The 24,367-nt window shown below is 47.9% G+C and overlaps 1 long non-coding RNA gene across 1 annotated transcript in view; it reads left to right on the forward strand.

Moving 5' to 3' along the window:
* The first annotated feature begins 868 nt into the window (after positions 1-868).
* Positions 869-24,367, forward strand: part of LOC143836894 (uncharacterized) — a 35,629-nt gene continuing 12,130 nt past the window's right edge. The window contains exon 1 of the long non-coding RNA XR_013230821.1: positions 869-936. This is a non-coding gene — a long non-coding RNA (uncharacterized LOC143836894). The remainder of the gene's footprint in view (positions 937-24,367) is intronic.

Below are 24,367 nucleotides of genomic sequence, written 5' to 3' on the forward strand. Positions count from 1 at the left end.
CGCTTTTCAACAAAATGGGTAAAGCAAACATCCTGCTTGTGGCTCAATGTCAGATGCCTGATCTCATTTGCAAAACAAACCTTGGTAAATAGTGAATATATTCACTGCCTATATCCCGTTGATTTAGGCAGAAGTTCGTAAGTAAGTTCTTGTTGCTGCCTATCACATCATTATGGAGACAAAATGAGGGATATTGTAGGTCAAAGGTTTGCTGATGATATTTAATTGTGCCTGGAAGATGTCCAATGGTATAAATTATGCATTTGCAAAGTCTACTTTGTTCCTATAGCAGCCTAATTTTTTTCATAGAATGAGAAAATCACAGAGTTGGAAGAGACCATACAGACCGTCTAGTCCAGGGATTCCTGTGAGGTTTTTCAGGATACCCTGGAGTGGCCAGTCCTGGCCCACCAACCTCACCAAAACAAGAAGGCCTCCCACAAAGGTTTGGTGTCACTCTGGAGCATGCGTAGATGCAACAGGTGGTGCAGAAAGAACCAATTCAGAGTTCTTTATCACATTCCCAATTGACCCTTCCAAAGAGCCTGAGCTACCAGAGTCACTGGATATCTTCTGGAAATCTCTCCTTTCCCAACTGCTGACTCTTCTGCCCTCCACAACGCAGGCTGCTCTGGATTGGCAGAGGCCTAGAAGACTGGCAAGACTCCTCTCTCAAGTCTCAGTTGCTCTGCTTCTTCTCTGTTTAGCTTCCCTCTCTCTGCCTTCCTCAACCTTTACCCACCACCTCCATCTCTCAGCTGTTCCTTTTTATAGCCTTTTCCTATCCTAACTCCTCCTCCTCCTCCTCCCTCAATCACCTGAAGTTACTTTAACCCCGCCCCTCCTAACAGCTTCTCTTCCAGGCTTGAACCCAGTCCTGTCAATCCTGGCTCCTACTGCTTCTTGGTCGTCTTCTTCCTACAGGAGTATCACAAGGTAAGTTTGCAGTAGACTGGTTCCTGGAATTTGTACTCCCCCTCCCTGTGTCTTCCCTCCTGGCGTTTATCTCTTTTCTCCTCTGTCTGCCTCTGGGGTTTCTCCTGCTCTTGCATGCTCGGAAGCTCGCCCAGCCCGCTGCGCCAGCTCTTTGCTCTCAATCTCAGATAAGCTGCCTGTGGGTCTGCCTAGAGTATTGCCCGCCCGCCCTGCAGGCTTCCATGGAGTCAGGATGGATCCCCTGAATGCAGCAGGGCTGTTCTCCTTTCCTTGGCCAAGCCCCCACATTTCCAGCCCACCTGGGAGAGGGATTGTCCCACCTGGGAGAAGGCTTTGCGCGGGGGTGCTTGGAGGGACGTCATGACAATTCCCAACCAGCGTTCTGGGGAACTCTGGGTTACATGAGAGCTCACCAGGGGTTATGGATGGTCCCTAGCATCACTAGACATCAGTGGAGCTCACTTCCCCTGTTGCTCTACAAGCCTCACCAATTTCTCTACATTAGAAATGTTGATTGATTGATTGATTGATTGATTGGCAGGCTCCTGCATCATATTTCCAGGCCCACTTCTCTGAAGGGGCAGGTTGACACTTCCAGGGTTCCATGAAGTCTGAAAAGTATTTCAAGGGTTTCTCCATGAACAACAGGTTGGAAAGGCTGCTCTAATCAACCCCCCTTCTCAATGCAGGATCAGCCTAATGTGGGATTGAGAAAGCCTGCTTCCCATGAACTGGTTGGCCAATGTGTGAGGCAGGATGCTGGATGAGATGGACCACTGGCCTGATCCAGCAGGGCTCTTCTGATGCTGTTGTGAAGGTCTCAGCCTCTCTGCCCTGTTGTTGGCCCTCCAGAGGAACTGGTTGGCCACTGTGTGAGACAGGATGCTGGACTAGATGGACCACTGGCCTGATCCAGCAGGGCTCTTCTGATGTTCTTATGAAGGCCTTATTAATTAATCTATGATTCTATGATTCTATGATCAATTAGATTTATTACTCACCACTCCCTGGAGCCTCGAGGCGAGTCTCTCTGCCCTGTTGTTGGCCCTCCAGAAGAACTAGCTGGCCACTGTGTGAGACAGGATGCTGGGCTAGACAGACTACTGTCCTGATCCAGCAGGACTCTTCTTATACCTATAAATGACACAGATTTCAGGCATTAAAATGCCATTTAAACTGAATATAAAACCTATATGACAAGAGCCCATGGTACAAAGAAATCTACAGAAATGACACCTCAACCAGTGACCTGAAATAGGAATGGCAAAAGGACTGAAAGTGGGAACATTCTCTCAGCCCTCCACAAACCCATTTCTCTGTGTCTCAAAACGAGTGATCAGAGGATTGTTGGCTGTGAAGTTTAGTTAGGCTCTCCAGCCTTTGGGATGTTCCGGAGATACATCTGCCCGTGAATTTTAGACATTTCCAATTGTGCCATCCCAAAACATAAAGCAACGAATCCTTTCCACGTGAATGTTTGTGATCCGGAGATGAAATACTTAACCTTTTCTCTTTGTGCCGCTTTAATTGGACTTCTGCCGTGAAAAGGAAGCATTGTCGGTTTATCTTCAGTGCCTATTTTAGGCGGACGGCGATTAGATTTGAATAAATAACTGTTTGGTGAATGTAGGTCATTTTCATTAGGAATCTTGCGGCTGCGGAATCTGCAATTGATGCATTTGTTTGTACAAATTTGTACAGGTAAGCTTCGGACTAGGTTCCCTCGTTAGTTACAGCCTGTGAGCAAATGCCTTGTTGCTCTAGGAAACACTGGAAACTCTACGGTTTATCATAGAGTTTCCCAGAGCAACATGAAGTCACGTCTGGGTTTTCCAAGAAGAAGAGCTGGTTTTCATACCCCACTTTTCACTACCCGAAGGAGTCTCAAAGCAGTTTACAAACCACTTTCTATTCATCTCCCCACAACTGGCACTCTGTGAGGGAGATGAGGGTGAAAGAGCCCTGATATTACAGCTCTGTGAGAACAGTACTATCAAGGCTGTGATGAGCCAAAGGGCCCACATGCTGATTGCATGTGGAGACAGAGTGGGGAATTAAACCCAGCTTGCCACTCTCCCAACAACAGACACCCTGTGAGGTAGATAGGGCTGAGAGAAATGCCCTCCAGGTATGTTCAGCATGCATGATGTTGAATGTATGAACAGTGCTCAATTCCACTGATTCTAATTACTGGATTATTGCATCTGTTTCTACCACCCTGCTTTATAGTTTCTGTTGGGTGGATGTTCATGCTTTTTTCTGTCTGTTGGAATAAATGGCAGGTGGGCATATATTTTCATGCTTTTACAGTGATATATTGAAATTCAAATCCCATAACTGGTTGTGAACTCTAGGGGGAAATTTTCCGCCCACACATTCACAATTCCTATTGAAGAAGAAGAATTGGTTTTTAGATGCTGCTTTTCTCTACCAGGGCTGATTCTGCACTTACTTTTTCCCCCCTGCTGACAATCTGCCTGATTTGAACCTGGGTCTTTCTCTATCCCCCCCTCCAAATTGAAACAGAAAGCCATCTGCACTTGATTGGAGAAGTTCAGGGGGTCAAGGGGAGCGCAGTCACTTTAAAACAGGGAAGGAAGTCTTGCAACCGGGAACCAGGAAGTGTTTGAACTGATGCCCTGGCCAATCAGGGAAGACAGCTTTAGAGCAGGAAGTTAATTCGCAAAAAGCAGAAAACTAAACACTTTCTAATGGAGGCTTTTCAAATATCAAAGCTTATATGCACTACTGGATATCGTGGGAGCAAGGTAGGGTCACTGCAGATCAATCATACAGAGGGGAAATTTAAAGCACCCAAAATCAAAATGGAAATTGAATTCAGTGTAGATAGGAGGGATTTATTTGAGCTGGGAGTGGATCAAAAGCTCCATGCAGATTTGACCCAGGAGTCTCAAAGTGGCTTACAATCGCCTTCCCTTTCCTCTCCCCACAACAGACACCCTGTTAGGAAGGAGAGGCTGAGAGAACCCTGACATTACTGTTCTGCGAGAACAGCACTATCAGGACTGTGACGAGCCCAAGGGCACTCAGCTGGCTGCATGTGGAGACAGAGTGGGGAATTAAACCAAATTTGCCAGATTATAGAAGCCACCACTCCTAACCTCTGCACCATGCTGGCTTTCTTGAACAGTGGACTTTAATATAGGAGATATCAGAGAATGCAAATACTGGTGGACGTTTTTATCCTATAAAACACAGCAATAGAGTGCTATGAATGTTTGCTTGGAAATGCCTCATTTCCTTCATTGGCATCTACCCACAAGTTAGTGTGTGCTTAAAACAGCCTTTAATCTGCTATTTTTGACCTGACAAACGGAACATACATTGCTCAGAGACGTTATTTACTTGGTATTTTGTACGCTTCTTCGTGCTCCAGACACATATAGGACGGCCTAATAGGCATCAGATTCAAATGGCGTTCCCCAGTAATGTCACTTTAGGGTTTATTCTTGCCAGTTCTCATTACATCAGGATGGCCTGATTTCGACTGAGCCTGGACAACAAATCTCCCAGGAAGGCAGGAGTCAATCTGGAATAGAATTCTGTCCATCCGTTATCTGGCGGCTTTCCCTTTCCAATCTATATTTACGGCTGTGCCAATGTGTCAACGGGGTGTGAAAGCTGTCTCTCCTTTCCTCGTTTTTCAGGCCATGCACAGCAATCGAGACTCGGAGGCATGCTAGATCCGGCAGAGCAATCTGCACAGTTTAGCGGTTTCCGTGTGTGTCAGATGCAGCGCATGCCAACTTGGGGGATAAAAAGCTGGCAGTGGAAAAATGGCAGAGGCGAACAAAGGCAAAGGTCAGTTCCAGGCATCAGCAGGGGAAAATGAGTCCAACTCCTCACTTCTATAGAATCCTAGAGTTGGAAGGGCCATCCGGGGCATCTAGTCCAACCCCCTGCTCAAGGCAGAATCAGCCTAAAGCAGCCAGGATAAGGATCTGTCCAGCTACTGCTTAGAAAGCACCACATACACAGCCTCATCCACATGCAGCCAGCTGGGTGACCTTGGGCTAGTCACTGTTCTCTTTTGTGCTCTTTTCACTGAGCAGTTCTCTTAGGGCTCTCTCAGCCCCACCTACCGCACAGGGTGTCCATTGTGGGGAGAGGAAAGGAAAGGTGCTTGTAATCCTGGTGAATGTGTTCATCCTATAAAATACAGCAATCCAATCCAATGAAAGTCCAACATGTGTAGTGGTTAAGAGCAGCTAATTTGACGAACCAGGTTTGATTCCCCGCTCCTCCACATGCAGCCAGCTGGATGACCGTGGCCTTGTCACAGCCCTGATAGTGCTGTTTTCACAGAGCAGTAACATCTTAGCCCCACCTATCTCACAGCGTTGTGGGGAAAAGGAGAGAAGGCAATCGTAAGCCACCTTGAGACTCCTTCAGACAGTGAAACGCAGGGTATAAAAAAACAATTCTCCCGCTAATCGACTTTGGGACTTCTTTGGGTAGTGAAAAAGCAGGGTATAAAAAGCCAGCTCTTCAGCTCTTCTTCAATATCTCTAGTAAAACTGTTGTCTTTGAGTAAAGTAAATAAAACCTGAAGGGAGATTAATTCACCTTTCTCTGGACAGGTTCCCCAAGCAGGTTCAGGACTGCTCTCTTCCTACATAAAGCACCTTTCTGCAGAACTTGTACACACTAAAAGTTAGAGTGGTTTCTCAGTGGGACGGGCTTCCTCGGGAGGTGGTGGGTTCTTTATCTTTGGGAATTTTTAAACAGAGTCTGGAGAGCCATCTGACGGAGAGGCTGATTCTGTGAAGGCTCAAGGGGGTGGCAGGTGACAGTGGATGAGCGATAGGCTTGTGAGTGTCCTGCAAAGGGCAGGGGGTTGGACTAGATGACTCAGGAGGCCCCTTCCAACTCTGTTATTCTAAGATTCTATGATTCTACGAGCTAGGAATGATGGGCCCTTAACAGGATTCTGATTATTCATACTAAAATGAACTTTCTCCTCTAAAACGGCCCCCTTAACTAAACGCAAAATAAAACCCTGGTTAAGCTGATGCGCCTTTCCAGAGCCACAAAATCCCTATCCAGAAGGGGGGGGGATATCCCCCCAATTAAGATGAGTCTGGCTCACCCCCTCCCATCCAGTGGCATTCTATGGGCTCTGATTGGCTGGCAGTCACCTGGATTTGCACAAGGCCAACAACATAAGGATTGGCTCAGTGCCATTAAAGGTAATGGCCACAAAGGCCTCCAAGGAAGACTCTGCAGGGGAAATCACCTCACTTGCCTTGAAAGCCCCCGGCTGGGGTCGCTGTACGTCTGTTGCAACTTAACGCCACTTCGGTCCATACAGCAAAAGAGATGTCAAGGACATCTCCCTAGCACGCTTGTTGGTTGTGAATGCTGGCAGAGATTAAATATGCAAAGGAAGAGGAGGGTTTAAAGAAGAAATAACTTTACAGAGAAGAGAAACAACGATGTAAAGGAGAGAAGAGAGAGAGAGTCCTAACTGCCTAACTGACTGATTGTTGTTCTGGAGGCAATCAGGGATGAAGTGTACTCAGAGAAGTCTTCAACTGACCCAACCTAGACCCAAAAGGAGATTACTGAAAGCATTAGGAAGCTCATCAGAAATCAGTTCCCCTTGAGAAAATGGCAGCTTTGGAGGGTGGAATCCTTAGCATTTTACTCCACTGAGGCCCCTCCCCACCCTAAATCCCACCCACTCCTGGCTCCACCCCCAACATCTCCAGGTATTTCCAAGACCAGAGCTGGCTACCCTACCTACCACACAGAGCTATGGGGAAGATCAGTGAATATGACATTGTAAGCCACTTTGTTTCCAATGGACAGGGTACAGCCAGTGTGGTAGAGTGTTTAAGAGCATCCCGCTAGTATCTGAAAGACCCTGGTTCGAATCCCCACACATGGGTTACACCACTTCCGATAGCAGGCTCATAGCTTCATACCAAGCAAATGAACAAATAAATTCCTATGTACGTTTATCTATAACCCAGAAACAAATTTACCATGGAAACTGGGCCAGGAATCGGTTATGTTCAACTATTAATGTTTTGAAGAACAAGCTGGCAAATTCTAAAAGGAGGACGATTTGTGGAATTCACGAAGCCCAAACAATGGACCTCCCAGGGACATGGATTTCTTATCCCACTATGGGTGCTAATTTTCTCCCCCCAAGAATTCCCCTTCTGCTGTAATTATAACATGCATGAAACCTTCTTTACAGCATCCCTCCCACCTTCTGATTAGGATAAAAAGACTCACATATCTGCATTTCTATCTGGGAAAAGGAGCTTCTCAAAAACCAAGTATCCCAAAATTCTTGCTGATTCTACTGGAGTGCTCCTGGACCCAAATCTATCTGTTCTGCTGTAGACCAGAACTGGCTACCCTTTGAAACCAGCTAGAATAGCCTTTCTCAACTTTTTCCCATTGGAAAACCCCTGGAACATGTTTCGGGCTTCTTCGCGATCCTGCAGAATATGATTAGGAAACATTGCTGTGGACATGACCACCTGGGGCCCCTCCCCTTCCTACCCCCTCCAGGCCCATCATTGGCTATTTTGGGAGCAGTGGCGAGTGGCTCAATATGACCATGCATCACCCAATAAATGTTAAACAAATTTGAAAAAATATATATAAAAAAAATTAACTCCCTCCCATTCCGGAAACCTTCCAGGGCCTTCAAGAAACCTTTTGCTTTAGGATGCTTTGGGCTGATCCTGCGTTGAGCAGGGGGTTGGACTAGATGACCTGTATGGCCCCTTCCATCTCTATGATTCTATGAAACCCCAGGATTTCACGAAAGCCTGAGCTAGAAGGAGAGATGCACCGTCTGCTGAAAAAGCCAACTTCTCCTGTTGCTAAGGCATGGTTCCCCCACCCCAAGCATCTCGTATTAGTGATTTGTTTGCAACTGCAAAGGAGCAGTCAGGCGTCTGGATGTATTTGCATCCCCTCCGCTGGTGGCTTCCTTCATTACATAGGCAGGCAGCCAGTTGCTGCTGTTGACAAATGCTCCATGTGTGCTAGATGATTGTTGGGGCTGATGGCGGCTGTCATTTGCTAAGCCTTGTGACATCATTCAGGAGGCCAGGAAAACGGCAGCTTCCAACAGCCTTGGCAATCCCTCATAGCAGGGCGGCTTTTCCCCTGGTGGCGAGGGAACAGTTTCTGTTTTAGAGCAGGGGTACTCAACCAGTGGTCCTCCAGATGTCCATGGACTCCAATTCCCATGAGCCTCTGCCAGCAAACGCTGGTTTAGAGGAAGCAGAGATAGTGGTACATGCAAACCTGTGCATGCACTGGAGTCGGTGTAGTGGTTAGGAGCATAGATTTCTATGTTTGATTCCCAACTCCTCCTCCACAAGCAGCCAGCTGAGTGACCTTGGGCTCGACACAACACTGATAAAGCTGTTCTGACCGAGCAGTGATATCAGGGCTCTCTCAGCCTCACCCACCTCACAGGGTGTCTGTTGTGGGGAGAGGAAAGGGAAGGTGAATGCAAGCCACTTCTGAAGAGAACATTGGCATGTAAGAACCAACTCTTCTTCTTCAGTAATATCAGGGCTCTCTCAGCCTCCCCTCCCTCACAGGGTGTCTGTTGTGGGGAGAGGAAGGGAAGGCGACTGTAAGCTGCTTTGAGACTCCTTCGGGTAGAGAAAAGCAGCATATATAAACCAATTCTTCTTCTTCATTAATATCAGGGTTAGGGTACAGAACAGCGGCATATAAGAACCAACTCTTCTTACCTGCACTGCCTGAGGAAATGCCAGAAGGAATTGCCAGAAGATTTAGAGGGTGGTATCTGGGGAAGGTGGAATTTGGGAATGATCTGACATCACTTCTGAGCCAACACTCTAGGAATTCCCCCTAATCTCTGCTGTAAAAACCATAGAGACATGGAACAATTAATGTAGAGTCACTATGGAGGTCATTTTCTGATCATTTACACCAGGGGTGGCCCAGCTATGTCTCTCCAGATGTCTGTGGACTACAATTCCCATGAGCCCCTGTCAGCACCTGATTTATTCCTCGGTTTCACAAGTGCAGAGCACGGGGGCTGACGGCAGTGGTTTGCTCAAAGAACAAGCCTAGCATGTGCATGCATGTATTAGAAGTATTCTGTCAAATACCTGGGGGAGTGTACACGGAATGTTTTCAAGCGACGCTCAAGGGTACTCCAAAAGCAATGCAAGTGATTTCAGGATAAGCATGGAAGTACTAGAGGTGGGGGCATGGCTTAGTGGTGGAGTTATCTGTTTGGCATACAGAAGATCCCAAGTCCAGTTCCTGAAAATTCAGGGGACGTGAAAGACCTCCGAAGACACTAGAAATCTGCTGCCAATCAAAGCAGATAATTCTGAATTCAATGGACCAATGGCCTGACTCATTACAAAACAGCTAGGGAAGGTACTTGGGACACCTGGCCAAGACGTAAGAAGATCCCGGGATCAACTCCTGGCATCTCCAGTGGAAAGGACCAGAACGTAGGTAATGTGAAAGACCTCCCTGTAAAGCAGGGGGTGCCTAAACCATGGCTCTCCAGATGTCCATGGACTACAGTTACCATGAGCCCCTGCCAGCACAGACACCCTAGAGAGCTTCTGAGAGTCAGAGTAGTCAACGCTGACCTTGATTGGCCAGTAATCTGGAAGGCAACTTCATGTGTGTTTCTCTCCACTTTTCCCCCATCTATGGGTTGTGGCTGAGTGGCAGAGCCTCTTTTTGGTATACGGAACAGGTTCAATTCCCAACACCTGCAGGTATAATGAAGATCAGTCAGAAAAACCTCTACTTGAGGCCCTGGAGAGTGGCTGGCGGTCATTGTTTTGACTCAGTCGAAGGCGGCTTCACAGGCCAGCCCTTTCTCCCCCTGCAGGGCTCGGAAAGTGAAGAGGGAGATCTTTTTGTTGGTTCCTGTTGATGGAGCTCAGAGCAAAGAAACGAGAAGCATTTGGGCAGAAAGGCAGACGCCTTCTTGAAATCAAGAAGGGAGAAAGCCGCAAAACAGAGTGAGAGAAAAACCTGCCTCGCTGTTGCATTCAAATTATTTTTCACAGTCCATGAAATGACTTGACAGCTTCTCCCATCCAGCTGTGAGGTTAACTATTAAGTTCTAAACGGGAATCTCTGTTAAAAACACATGGCAACAGTGTGGGAGCTGTGTCTTCTCAGAGGCAACCCTTTAATTTCGTTCGAGATGTTGCAAGCTAGGCTTGCCGGATATATAAACAGCTGATGCTCACTTTGCGGTGATACACCCAACGGACTGAGAACCAGCTTGGTGCAGTGCCTAAGACCGATTATGCACAGGGCCGATAATCTGGGATGGCGGCAGCAGGGCAGCCCCGATCCCAGCCCTGGCCTGGCACAGTGTCCCAGAAGACCCGCAACAAGGGAACGCGGAATCTCTGGGATGCTGCGGGTGCCAGTGGGGGCTGGACCGGGCCTTTCGGCTGGGCCCTTCCCTCAAACTATGGTGTCCCTGGAGGGACTATGCACACCCCTGTCAGCTCCGTGGAGCCGTGGAGCCAACCGGGAAATCCCCTCACTCCCACCTTGGTGGGAGGGCAGCATGCCGCTCCCCGCCATTGTGCAGTGGGGTCCCCATTCCCCCCACTCCGCCCCTGCTCACCTTTTCACTGTTGCCGTCTCCAGGCAGTGAGTCGGACTTTCCAGCCCTAGTGTTGTGCACGTGCTTATGTGCGCGCCCACGCTAAGCTGGGGCAGCCCGCGTACTCCGAGGATTCCTCCCCCATGAGCACACAGGAAGTGCCAGGGCAAATTGCCCCGGCACAATTCCTGGCAACAGCCTGCTGTGCCTACTGCTTTGCATAATGGGTCTAAGAGTGGCAGCCTCTAATCTGGAGAACCGGGGTTGACACCTACTCCTCCTCCACATGCAGCCAGCTGGGTGACCTTGGGCCGCTCACAGTTCTCTCAGAGCTCTTTCAGCCCCACCTACCTCACAGGGGACACCTGTGAGGTAGGTGGGGAGAGGAAGGGTAGGCTCATCTCCTTCCAGATAACAGAGGTCATTTCCCCTGAAGGAAACGGTCAGTCAGAAGATAGATTGTATGGCATTGTACCCTACTGAAGGCCCTCCCCTCCCCAAACCCCACCCTCTGCAGGCTCCACCCCCAAAGTCTCCAGGCTCCGCCCAACCCAGAGCCGGCAACCCCAGCTCTCTGAACTTCAAAGCAGCTGGGAAGCTTTGGTAAACTGCGGAACCAAAATAGAAACGGGAAGGAAAAACTTCAGCCCAGAAAAAGCAGGTAACTGAGAAGGATGGGGGAAAGGCCAAATGTCAGAATGAATACTAATGCCAGTCCTGTCCCTGTATCCTCCACCAGTGGCCAGGAGGGTCTCTAGGACTCATTCTGCTAAACTTCCAAGCGTAAAGATGAGGGGTACATTTTTAATATGAGGAGTGGTTAACACTTTCCCTCTGCTTTTCAGAAGACTGCTGTTTCATTATAGAGAATCCTCATCCTTCATAGCAGGGGGTAGCCATTCAACCTCCTTGTAAGTGCAAATCTGAGTGAATTTTTTTTTGCATTATTCCAAGCCAGAAATCAGGATGAAAGAGGAAGAAGAAGAGTTGGTTTTTATGCCCTGCTTTTCTCTACCCGAAGGAGTCTCAAAGCAGCTTAAAGTCGCCTTCCCTTCCTCTGCCCACAACAGGCACCCTGTGAGGGAGGTGGGGCTGAGAGAGCTCTGGCAGAAGCATTCTGTGAGAACAGCTCTAACAGGACTGTGACAAGTCCACGGTCACCCAGCTGGCTGCATGTGGAGGAGGAGCAGAGAACCCAGCCCAGCTCTCCAGATCAGAAGCAACTACACCAAGTTTGTTTAACCACTATAAAAAAAAACGAAAATTGTTGTTCTTTTTAAAGGCCTACCACAGAAATTCTACCTAAAATACAATTTCAAATGCATTTTCGTGTCCCCTTTGTGTTCCCAACCCAGCTCCCTCCTCCCTTTCAGGTATTATTCAAGAATGTTTAAAGATATTAGGAGAGCCAGTCACGTACTGGGTACTTTTCTCTTTGGTCTGTTCATTAACTTAGGCTTGCCAACCTCCAGGTGGGGCCTGGAGATCTCCACAGTTGATCTCCATGCCACAGAGATCAGTTCCCCTGAAGAAAATGGCTGCTTCGGACCATGGTCGCTATCTTGCTGATGTCCCTTCCCCTCCCCTGAACTCACCCGCCCTAGGTTTAATTCCCAAATCGCTAGGTATACTCCCATCCGGAGCTGGCAACTAGAAGAAATAGTTCAAAAGCCACAAGACTATCATATTGTTCTTAGAATTGTCAGAAATGTCATAACAAGGTCTGAGTTCACTAGAACACTTCTTCAGGCTGGATATTAAGGAAGGAGCCAAAAAATGATAATGGAGGGAAAGGGAGAAAAAAGGGAGGAACCATGAAAGGGGGGGGGGAACCCATAAACTCTTCACTTTCTAAAAAGGCTAACCAAAGGTGAAATGGAGGAGGTTTTTCTCCTAAAGTGCCTAATTAATTTAGCTAACCTAATTCCGTCTGCAAGACACCTCCATCATTCCGTCTTTCTTACGACTTTTATAAAAGGCAGGCTTGGGCTTCATCGTACCTGGGACATGTTTTTTCTCCCTGAACCATCTCTGGGGGCCTTTTCGCACAGGGATCTTTGTTGCAAATTGTTTGCGGAATGAAAAATCGCCATTTAAAATAGTGGAATTCGTCGTTATGCATACCTGCCTTTGTAGTGGAATCAGTTGCGTTTTTTAGCGTTTCCCACAGGCTTCCGGTCTCGGCAGAAATCGCTAGAAAGGAAGCGCTATTGCCAAGCTCGTCCCGCCCTTGGCCGTCAAGCAGCCAATGGGCAGCCGTTAGCATGCTCCCAAACAGCCCCTTTCCCTTTAAGAAAGGTTTTTAAAAAAAAAAAAACGACCCATAGCAATGAATCTAGGTAGATTCGTTGCTACGGAGAGACCCATCCAGCTGCCTAATGTGAGCTGTCGTTTGATTGTATGATCGTTTGCACGCTGCCTCGAGTGATTAAAAAAAAATCCCCCCCCCCTCACGGGCCCGATTTTCGGCTGAATTTATTTGTAAAAAATAAAGGGACTTTATTTCAGCAAACGGGCTTTTCAGTGGTTTGTGCTTAGTGACTAAAGGTGAAGGACTGAAGCCAGGGAAGCCTCTAAACAGAAAGAGGCTCGCCGGTGCGTTTATCCCCGCTCGCTCGGAGAAAAAAAAATGGCGATCGCTTCGCCGGAAGTTTGGAGGAGAGAGCCAGGGGGAGGGACTTTGAAGAACCAGCAACAATGGTAACGCACAGGTCTTTAGCGCTACTGTTGCAGATTGGTTGCAGGAGTGTATCGCTATCCGGAGGGTGAATCCACTTTTCTGGATTCCCCTGAAAGCGCCACAACGAAGCGCTTTTTGCTGATTGGTTTCAGGATTGTTGCAGATTGTCTACGACGTCATGGGTTATGGCAAATTAGTAGCGTTTCCAAATAGCAACCATTGTGTTACTTTGAAGCCGTGCGAAATGGCCCTGGGTGTTGAAAACCAGAGGGGGAAGAGCTTTTCCGGGATTGTAAAAATCACAGGGGAGGGGGGGTTGATTGTGGTGTAATGGGGGGGGGTGTGTCCTGGGCTCTCTTCTCAGCTCTTACTCATCATCCAGGCACGGAATTGGGGTCACCGTGGGTGGATAGCTAGTGGTGAATCCCCTGCATTCTGCAGGGATTTGGACTAGATGACCTTGAAGGTCCTTTCCAGCTCTATGATTCGATGATTCCAGCCTTTGCAAGGCACAGCCTCTATAGCAATAGTAAAGGCAGGGGAATGTGGCAAGTTTGACATCCCCTCCAGGGCTTCGATAGGAGGAGGGTTCTTTTTTCAACATTGATTTTAAGCCTATTCTCCCATGAGAGAATTCAAGGCATCGTTTGTATGAAGATCAAGGCCACCAATGAGCAAGAATAGGTTGGGGGAAGAGAAAAAATGATTTTGGAAGGAGAAAAGGTGCAAGGTTCTTTAGGACCTGCAGTCGAACACAAATTGCATGCAAAAGGACTCCGGGTCTATGTTATCTCCAGTTAATGGATCCTACTTAGACAGTTTGGTGTAGTGGTTAGGAGTGCGGACTTCTAATCTGGCACAGTGGGTTTGATTCTGCACTCCCCCACATGCAGCCAGCTGGGTGACCTTGGGATCGCCACGGCACTGATAAAACTGTTCTGACCGGGCAGTGATATCAGCGCTCTCTCAGCCTCACCCACCCCACAGGGTGTCTGTTGTGGGGAGAGGAAAGGGAAGGCGACTGTAAGCCCCTTTGAGACTCCTTTGGGTAGAGAAAAGTGGCCTATAAGAACCAACTCTTCTTCTTCTTCAGTAATCTCAGGGCTCTCTCAGCCTCACCCACCTCACAGGGTGTCTGTTGTGGGGAGAGGAAAGGGAAGGCGACTGTAAGCCCCTTTGAGACTCCTTTGGGTAGAGAAAAGTGGCCTATAAGAACCAACTCTTCTTCTTCTTCAGTAATCTCAGGGCTCTCTCAGCCTCACCCACCCCACAGGGTGTCTGTTGTGGGGAGAGGAAAGGGAAGGCGACTGTAAGCCCCTTTGAGACTCCTTTGGGTAGAGAAAAGTGGCCTATAAGAACCAACTCTTCTTCTTCTTCAGTAATCTCAGGGCTCACTCACCCTTCCCTCCCTCGCAGGGTGTCTGTTGTGGGGAGAGGAAAGGGAAGGCGACTGTAAGCCCCTTTGAGCCTCCTTCGGGTAGAGAAAAGTGGCCTATAAGAACCAACTCTTCTTCTTCTTCAGTAATCTCAGGGCTCTCTCAGCCTTCCCTCCCTCGCAGGGTGTCTGTTGTGGGGAGAGGAAAGGGAAGGAGATTGTAAGCCCGTTGGAGACTCCTTCGGATAGAGAAAATCGGCATCTATGAACCAACTCTTCTTCTTAGCATGGCTGGGAGAGGCCTTTTTCCAATAATGCTCTTGAGTCACTTCCCATGTGAGTAGATTAAGGTGACCAGATTGTCCCACTTTTGGAGGGACATCTGGGGGCACCTGGCAAATTGTACTTATGTTGAAATTTAAAAATATATATATCACAATACTATTTTTGCATCCTATGCGTTCTATGAAACTTTTTGTTGCTCCATATAGACCAAATGTTAATCAAGAACCGCCCCAGTCAATAGTGTCCCGCTTTACCAATGTTAAGATCTGATCACCTTAGAGTAGATAAGCCTTGGGTGATTCTCCCAAATCCCATTGAGAAGCCAACCATTCTTTCCTCCTAGCTGTCACCTCTGGGTTCGGAAATAACCTGGAGTTTTGGGCAGTAGAGCCTGCAGTGGGGAGGGTTTGGGGAGGGGAGATTCCTCTGTGAGGGACAATGTCATACAAGTCACCCTCCAAAGCAACCGTTTTCTCCAGGGCAGGGGTAGTCAAACTGTGGCCCTCCAGGTATCCATGGACTACAGTTCCCATGAGCCCCTGCCAGCGAATGCTGGCAGGGGCTCATGGGAATTGTAGTCCAGGGACATCTGGAGGGCCGCAGTTTGACTACCCCTGCTCCAGGGAAACTGATCTTGGTCATCTAGCAAGCTGGAGATCTTCAGGCCCCACTTAGAAGTACACAGCCATAGGGTGCTAGCAAGGGTTTTCTAGCAATGTCAAAAGTTCTTACAGTATCCCAAATGAGTCCTGTTTCTACAGAATTTCTCAAGAGTGCATTTTGTTAATCTTAAAATTACTACAAGGCTCCTGTTTCTTTTTACTTGGTTATTTTTTTCCAGATAGAGGGTTTTTTTTTTCCTTTTTGAAAACTCTTCTCTATCATAAATTTGATTTACCTCTGATATTTCTTCTTCTCTTGGGAAAACCGTGCCTGCTTTAGGCTCCTGTCTTCATTTTCGTTTTCAGACACTGGAAGAAATATTAATTTTGTGAGTTTCTTTTTTTTATTATTATTATTTTGGTCCATGAATCCTGTTTTATTCCCCAGGAAAAGCTGAGCCTCTGCACATTGATACCGTTTCAAAAACAGACTTAACATCTCACTCTCGGAGAGCAATTCATAAGACCCCATCAAAAAAAAATGCAAAAGAGTTAATTTAGCAGCTTGACACAGAAGTGCTACTGAAAAGAAAGCCAAGAATTGAGAAGGTATCATTGGGGGTGGTGTAAGATTTACTGCAGAAATAATTTCTAATGCGGCTTTATTTTGATTTTATTTTTTTTAAACTGTTCAGCTCTTCCTCCAGATTTACCCATATTCATTTCCTTCCAGAGGTGTCCATAAATTACAACCGAGATCATAAAGCAAAAGGCTCTTTCTAATACGTCCTGGCCTGGGGTCAGTTTGAGAATATCCAGCCAAGGCAACCTTGGCAAGAGAATTTGCACTGAGACATTCCCATGGAGACCTCCTGGAAGAGCTCAGTGTTGTACTGTCAGTATGGACTACGTTTTTATCCTGTCCATCCTTTTATGAACTTGGGGCAATGCATGGCCAGGGTGAGGGAAGGGGAGAGAGGACAGGGGAAGAGCCAGGAAATTAGTACTGGGTGACTGCTAGCTGCCTCTGTGTTCCACCTGGGTGAAATTGGCCTAACTCTTCCTGCAGGTATCCAGAAATGCTCAACCACGACTAGGGGGATGAGGCCTTGGGAGCAAGCCTAAGGGCAACAGCCAAAGGGCTCTAGGCTCATGGTCTGCAGATGACACCTGTAGATCAACCAGGAAATGATAACCTCAATTTTGACGGTGGCGTCAAAATTGGCAGCAGCTGCAGCCGCTCACCACTTCAGGCCAGTCCCAGGTTTGTATGGCTAAGGGGCAAAGGGAAAGGAGGTCAAACAGGTCTTCCCTGTCCTGAAGGAAAGGGGGGACATGGAATCTCGAGCAATGTGCTCTGGGCAGCCCTTGTTTTGTAGAGCCTGTTGTTTTTCTAACAACGGGGTTTATTGCTAGTCCAAAATAAAGCCCCCATAGAAGAAGAAGAAGAAGAAGAAGAAGAGGATGAAGAGGAAGAAGAGGAAGAAGAGGAGGAAGAAGAGGAAGAAGAGGAAGAAGAGGAAGAAGAGGAAGAAGAGGAAGAAGGAAGAAGGAAGAAGGAAGAAGGAAGAAGGAAGAAGGAAGAAGGAAGAAGGAAGAAGGAAGAAGAAGAAGAAGAAGAGTTGGTTCTTATATGCCGCTTTTCCCTACCCGAAGGAGGCTCAAAGCAGCTTACAGTTGCCTTCCCATTCCTCTCCCCACAACAGACACCCTGTGGGGTGGGTGAGGCTGAGAGAGCCCTGATATCACTACTTGGTCAGAACAGTTTTATCAGTGCCGTGGGGAGCCCAAGGTCACCCAGCTGGTTGCATGTGGGGGAGCACAGAATTGAACCTGGCATGCCAGATTAGAAGTCCGCACTCCTAACCACTACACCAAACCACTACACCAAACTGGCTCATGTCATTAAACCATGACATGATAAACAAAATGGTGTTGTATAAGCAGAAATACGTGAACGTGGCATAATACATACAGCAACAGATAATACATCTTGTTTGCCAGGTGTCTCCAAAGTAGTGCCCAAGGGCACCAAGACATGGGCTGACACCTTCCCTGGCACCCGCCGAATGTTTTTAGAAAATGGGTGGGGCTAGATATAATTGGACGTGCAGATATTTCAACAGCAGCTGCCTCCACAGCAGAAGGATCTTGATTGCGTGACTGAAGGTCAGCCGGGGCAACCGTTTCACAATTGGCTCCACCTCCTGCGGCAGCCATTTTGTGGCTGCACCCACCATGTTGAGCCAGAATTCCAAAGGTGCCCACAGGATCAAAAAAGGCTGGGGACCCCAATAATATAGTGCACAGTCCCATTTGTTTTATAAAAGGGCATTTCCGAACATTTCCATTATAATGTAGCCCTATTTACCTTCATAAAACACACCCTCCTAAACAATTCTATTTTTCATGGTTTGCAGAATGCTGGAAGCAGTAGGGGTAAATGCTAGTTCTTCTCCTCAGTTTCATGCTAAAAGAAAGCCAGGCTGTGCAGAGGTGGACTCCACCGAATGAAATTCCTTCCCACTTGAATATTAATTTCATTTAAATGTAATAGCCTGCAGACACGTCTATTCCCCTCGTGGAATTAGCAGAGGCTTTCTTGTTTCCCTTTCGTGTATCGTTTCCCTTGGATTTGACTTTAAATTTAAATAATCTGAGAAACTCTGGCCTAATCCTTTAATTAGGGACCTGGTTTTGTTGTGATTATAGAATCATAGAATCATAGAGTTGGAAGAGGCCATACAGGCCATCTAGTCCAACCCCCTGCTCAATGCAGGATCAGCCCTAAGCATCCTAAAGCATCCAAGAAAAGTGTGTATCCAACCTTTGCTTGAAGACTGCCAGTGATGCAGTAGATGGACTTGTCTGGTCTCATCCATATCAATGAACTTAAAAGTGCCTATATGGAACAACTCCTTGGATCGAACCAAAATCCAATCAGAGACAGAATTGACTGGAGTGATTAAGAACGGCAGCTTCTAATGCGGAGAACTGGGTTTGATTCTCCCTTCTTACACATGCAACCAGCGGGGGGACTTTGGGCTAGTCACAGTTCTCTCAGAGCTCTCTCGGCACCACCTATTTCACAGGGTGTATGTTTATGAGGAGAGGAAGGGAAGGTGACTGTAAGCCACTTTGAGACTTCTTCAGGTAGCGAAAAGCGTGGGACAAAAAAGAAAAGAGCTCTTATGCTTCTTTAAACTAAAGATCTCCATAGACATGCCATTGAATGCCATTCTAGAAGGAGTTGTAGGGATTCTTTAAAAAATGAAACACTATGTGGCCCTGTCCAAATCGGGCACATGGTATGGTGGTTCCAAAAGCTCTTGTTGTGGGACCAAAAAGCAATGGCTTCAGAAAGGGTGTCAGGAGTCATGGAATGGGCTTGTGACCACCACCATGTTTAGTTGAGCTCCTATTCTAGCACTTTGTTGCTAGCCACCTACCTGATGCCTCTGGACACTCAAAAGGAAGTTAGTAAGAGTCTCCTTTGGATGGCAGAGGGTGACCGAGCCTCATAGAATCATTGAGTTGGAAGGGACCTCCGGGGTCATCTAGTCCAGGGGTAGTCAACCTGTGGTCCTCCAGATGTTCATGGACTACAATTCCCATGAGCCCCTGCTGCAAAACACTGGCAGGGGCTCATGGGAATTGCAGTCCATGAACATCTGGAGGACCACAGGTTGACTACCCTTGTCCAACCTCCTGCAGAATGCAGGAAGTTCTCAGCTACCTTCCCACCACATTTTAAGAAGGGTGAACCATTCTGCTTACTTTGATATTGGGATTTCATGGCTCTCAGATGGGGCATCAGTTGAGCCAAGCTTTTATTGAGGGCAAGCTTAGGGAATACAAATTCTTTTTGCCATAAGAAATAAGCACCCAGTTAAGAACACATCATTCCTAATTGGTGCATGTAAGTTCTGTGGGAAAGTGTATGTGTTAAGTTATTATTGTTATAATGTTATTGTTATCACCTGTTATCTGTATCTTTTCCTGTTTTCTATAAACCGCCCTGAGCCCTCGGGGAGGGTGGTATATAAATATAATAAATATATGTATGTGTGGTGGGGAAAGAGCAGCCTTAAACCTGCCAAGGTAACCTGCCCAGAGAAAGGGGAATTAATCACGCTTCAGAATTTATTTACTTTACTTGAGAGCAAGCCTTACTATTGATCAGGCTTTCTCAGCCAGAGTTTCACACACCCTGCGATTTCCGGAAGAGTTTCCTGAATGGGCAGGAGTTAATTAATGTATATATTTTTTACATTTGTTAAACATTTATCGATTGATAAGACCACATATGGTCATGTCAATCTGCTCCCCTAGCCAATGATGGGCCTGGAGGAGGTGGGAAGGGGAAGGGTGTCCACAGCTCTGCTTCCCAACCATATTCTGCACAATTGCACCACTTCTGGGGTTTCTCAAGGCCTGAAGAATATTTCAGGGGGGTTCTCTATGGGAAAAAAAGTTGAGAAAGGCTGCTAGAGATATTGAATCCGGTACATCATTACAATACCACTGGAAACAAGTTTGTCCTGTAGATGTTGAAGTCGTCCACGTACCATACAGACCTTACTAAATATTTTCTGTTAAATAAATCTTTGTTGTTCATCTCTGGCTCTGTCTTTTGCTTGAGTCAACTGTCCCAGGAAGCCTTTCTCAACTTTTTTTACCATTGAGAAACCCCAGAAACATTCTTCAGGCTTTGAGAAACCCCAAAAGTGGCAGATCGTGCAGATGATGGTTGGGATGCATAGCTGTGGACATGTCTACCCGGAGCCTGTCCCCTTCCCACTCCCCCCCAGGCCCATCACTGGCCATTTTGGGACAGGAAGTCATATGGCCCAGAGTGTATGGAAGGGCGGTATTTAAAAAATCAATCAATATATGGTCAATCACCTCATAAATGTTGAAGAAATTTTAAAAACACATTGAAAATTAATTAACCTTCGCCCAATTGGGAAACCCTTCCAGAGCTATCATGAAACCGGAGTTTCATGGAGTCTCAGATTTATTAAAATATGACTCCGAGCCATCTAAAAAACCACAACTTACAAAACCGTAATCCAGCAAATCATGGCAGTGTACAAATGTCCAGCTATAAAAACACTCATAAATCAAACAGTTAAAGCTTTCGGCATTCCACAGGGCCTGCAAAATGGAGCTCTTCCGCCGGGTCTTTAGTTGAGGCCGGGTGGCGAGGAAGATCAGGCGCCCCCCCCCCCCCCCGACTGGAGTGGCGGTAGCAAATATCATTGGCACTCTCTCTGCCCCTTTCCTGCTGGAATTAGTTGGGAATCTTAGGTCTGGGAAGGGTTTTTATGCCGCTGCATCTTGTTGTAGGGGGTTGATGTTTGATTGTGTATTTTATATTGGTTTATATGTTGTTGGTTTATATGTTGTTGGGGTTGTTGGCCGAAGCTCAATAACCAGTAGGAAAGGCCAGAGCAGGCATCTGGGCCTTCTATAGTCCAGAAGTCAGTTGCATCCAAATATTTCCCCATTCTGTCTCCAAAGCTGCCCAAAATCAACATTAGGGAGGTTTTTAATCATTGTCAGCACCAGGGGACACGTCCTCACCAGAAGAGGAACCTGAGGGCTTGCCGTGACATTGCAATGAGCACTGAACCCCCAGGCTGCTGGGAACACACTGCAAAAACCAGTGACATTCCGTGCAAACCTAAGGCAGCTCCAGATCTATCCATTCCCTATCCCAGTGGTCCCCGACCCCTGGACTGGTACCGGTCCATGGATCAGTGGGTACTGGGCCGTGGCTCCTCCTTGTCCTCCTCCCTGGCTGCTGCCTCGGGGGCTGCCCTGCCTCTCTGCCGCTGGCTCACCTTTGGTGCTCTCCAGCAGCTGCCATGGCTGGGGCTCCCCATCGGCGTGGCACTGCACAGCTGCTGCTGGCAGTGCCCCCCAGCAAGCGGCCAGAAGTCAGGGGCGCCAGCGGGAAAACAAGTGGAGCAGGGGCTCAGGCGGCAGCGGCATCCCTCAGCAAAGTGCTACTCCCCCCCCCCCAGTAAATTGTCAAGTGTTGACCTGTCCCCGGTGATAAAAAGGTTGGGGACTACTGCTCTATCCGTTTATCAGCATTAGCTTGCTGCTCCCGATTTATCTCACTGGGCGAAAGGGTTAATGCTGTTCTACCAAAAACATCTACATCCCTCTCTGAGAAAACCCTTCTTTCCCTCCTCCCTTTGCAAACTGTGAGTCTCCCGAAGATGCTGTATTGTAAATAGCACCACTTAGTGGCTGACGGACGCTTGGAAATCCCTTTCTTTCTGCTTGCCTAGGCAATGAGTTCTTAATTATTTCCACGGAAGGCTCGCAGCCACACAGATTCCTTTCCCCTGCAGGCTCACTATTTCATTTAGGCTTGTGATTTATGTGAGGAGGGCGTCCCTGCATGCCCATCCCCCTCCTGCCCCCGGGACATGGTACCTGATTTTAGGCGCATAACCACCTTGTTGTGAGTCTGACTAAAACCAGGAGAAAGCATCTTGTAATGAGGAAGGGGCATGCTGGAAGTTTGAAAGTCTTATCGTTCATGGTCAGGCAATGCCAGAATATGTCCTGAGCTGAGGCATTGAATAATTGAGTTGGAGGGGGCCACGCAAGCCACCTAGTTCAACCCCCTGCTCAGTGCAGGATCAGCCTCACACATCCATCACTCCAGAAAAGTAGATTGAATGCTGAAGGAACTAGAGCATGTCCAGAGGAGGCAACAAAGGTGGTGAGGGTTTTGGAGACCAAGACGTATGAGGAAAGGTGGGGGGAGCTTGGTCTGTTTAGCCTGGAGAGGAGACGACTGAGAGGGGATCTGATAACCATCTTCAAGTATTTAAAAGGCTGCCATATAGAGGATGGAGCAGAGTTCTTCTCTCTTGCCCCAGAGGGACAGACCAGGATGAATGGGATGAAATTAAGGCAAAAGAAATTCCAACTAAACATCTGGAAGAAGTTCCTGACAGTTAGAGCGGTTTCTCAGTGGAACAGGCTTCCTCGGGAGGTGGTGGGTTCTTCATCTTTGGAGATTTTTAAAGAGAGGCTGGATAGCCATCTGACGGAGAGGCTGATTCTGTGAAGGCTCAAGGGGGTGGCAGGGTTGTGAGTGTCCTGCATAGTGCAGGGGGTTGGACTAGATGACCTGGGAGGGACCTTCCATCCCTATGATCCTAGGATTCTATGAGATCAGATAATGGGTCCCTCTATTTAAGCTTACAGCAGCTTCTCAGGATCTCAGCAGAGGTTTTTCACATCACGTATTGCCTAGTCCTTTTAAGTAGAGATGCAGGGAACTGTACCAGAGATCTTCTGGGTTTAATGGCACCAATTGCTGCAGAGCGAGTTTAAGGATTTGCAGGACCCTAGAAGAGTACAATTGTGGCAGAAGCAGCCAGACTGGGGGCAGAGGGGCACTCCACAGGGGAAAGGAGAGATAAAAGAAACTACGACCCTGATCCATGGGAGGGAAGGCACTGTGCAGGGCCTGTAGCACATGCTACATGGATAAACCAGGCTTGGCTCGGTCTATGTCGTGTTTGTCATAAGTGTTGTCCCCTTCCTCCCTGGAATGACCACAGCTGCCTGCACAGTATCATGACTTTGGTGTGGCCAGATCCTGCTCTGGTCAGCCTCTCCAGCAGATGGGTCTGGTAAAAGGTAAAGGTAAAGGTATCCCCTGTGCAAGCACCGAGTCACCTTGGGGTGACGCCCTCCAGCGTTTTCATGGCAGACTCAATACGGGGTGGTTTGCCAGTGCCTTCCCCAGTCATTACCGTTTACCCCCCAGCAAGCTGGGTACTCATTTTACCGACCTCGGAAGGATGGAAGGCTGAGTCAACCTTGAGCCGGCTGCTGGGATCGAACTCCCAGCCTCATGGGCAAAGCTTTCAGACGGCTGCCTTACCACTCTGCGCCACAAGAGGCTCTTAGATGGGTCTGAACAGCACTCAAAAGACACATTCCATGTCCCCCTCCTCAAACACCTTGTAGCTACACAAGTAAAATGAAAGGACCAAGAACCAGATCTCGATACGCACCCCTCTTCTCCGTCCTGTCGCGAAATTCTGGTTAGCGCCCAGCCTTGCGAAACCAAGCCCCGGGACTTACAGGTTTTCCGTAACGACGGATCTGTCGCCAGCACGGTTTTACACTGGTTTTCTCAGCTGAGATTCGAAGCCCGTTGCAGGAAGCCGCACCAGGGTGGGAAAAACAGGGCCATTCGGGGGCAAGCGGACACTCTGGACCTCTTTTGCATTCTTCTCCGGTTGGCACGCTGCGGGTTCCCTCATTGTCGCTACTTTCCACGGTCGCGCTGCCAGCTTCCTCGCTTTTGTTTGACCGAGTCAGATTCCAGGCCCGCCGGTACCATCTGGACATCTTGCACTTTACGGGGATTCACAAAGGCCGGGAGAAATCCAATCACTCTTGCTCAAGCGTTCTCAAACACAGTGTCTACAGAAACCGGGTTGTTTCCCCCTGACTGGCCCTCCCCGATTGTCCACGGCTCATCTGATATATGAGCCAAGCGAGCGCCTTGGGAACACAATAGGACCCAGGGACTGTGTGGCTGGGCTTTGAAACAGAACTGTCCTCGATCCTGCCTCACCTCCGCCACAAAGCCATTAGGCAAGCCGTAGACAGGTTGCCACACGAGTATTGTGATGTTGACCTACATTACAAGGTTTGCACGAGGGTGATGGGGAAGACGCAGATCTTAGCCGGGCTGGATCGTCGGCGTCTGGTTTACGCATGCAAGAGGATGAGGAGCTTGAATCTCTAGAGCAAGGGAGGCCAAACTGGGCTCTCCAGATGTCCATGGACTGTCAGGAAGAAGTTCTGACAAGAGAAAGAAATTCCTG

The sequence above is a fragment of the Paroedura picta genome, chromosome 4, assembly GCF_049243985.1.
Source record: "Paroedura picta isolate Pp20150507F chromosome 4, Ppicta_v3.0, whole genome shotgun sequence".
NCBI classification, from domain to species: domain Eukaryota; kingdom Metazoa; phylum Chordata; class Lepidosauria; order Squamata; family Gekkonidae; genus Paroedura; species Paroedura picta.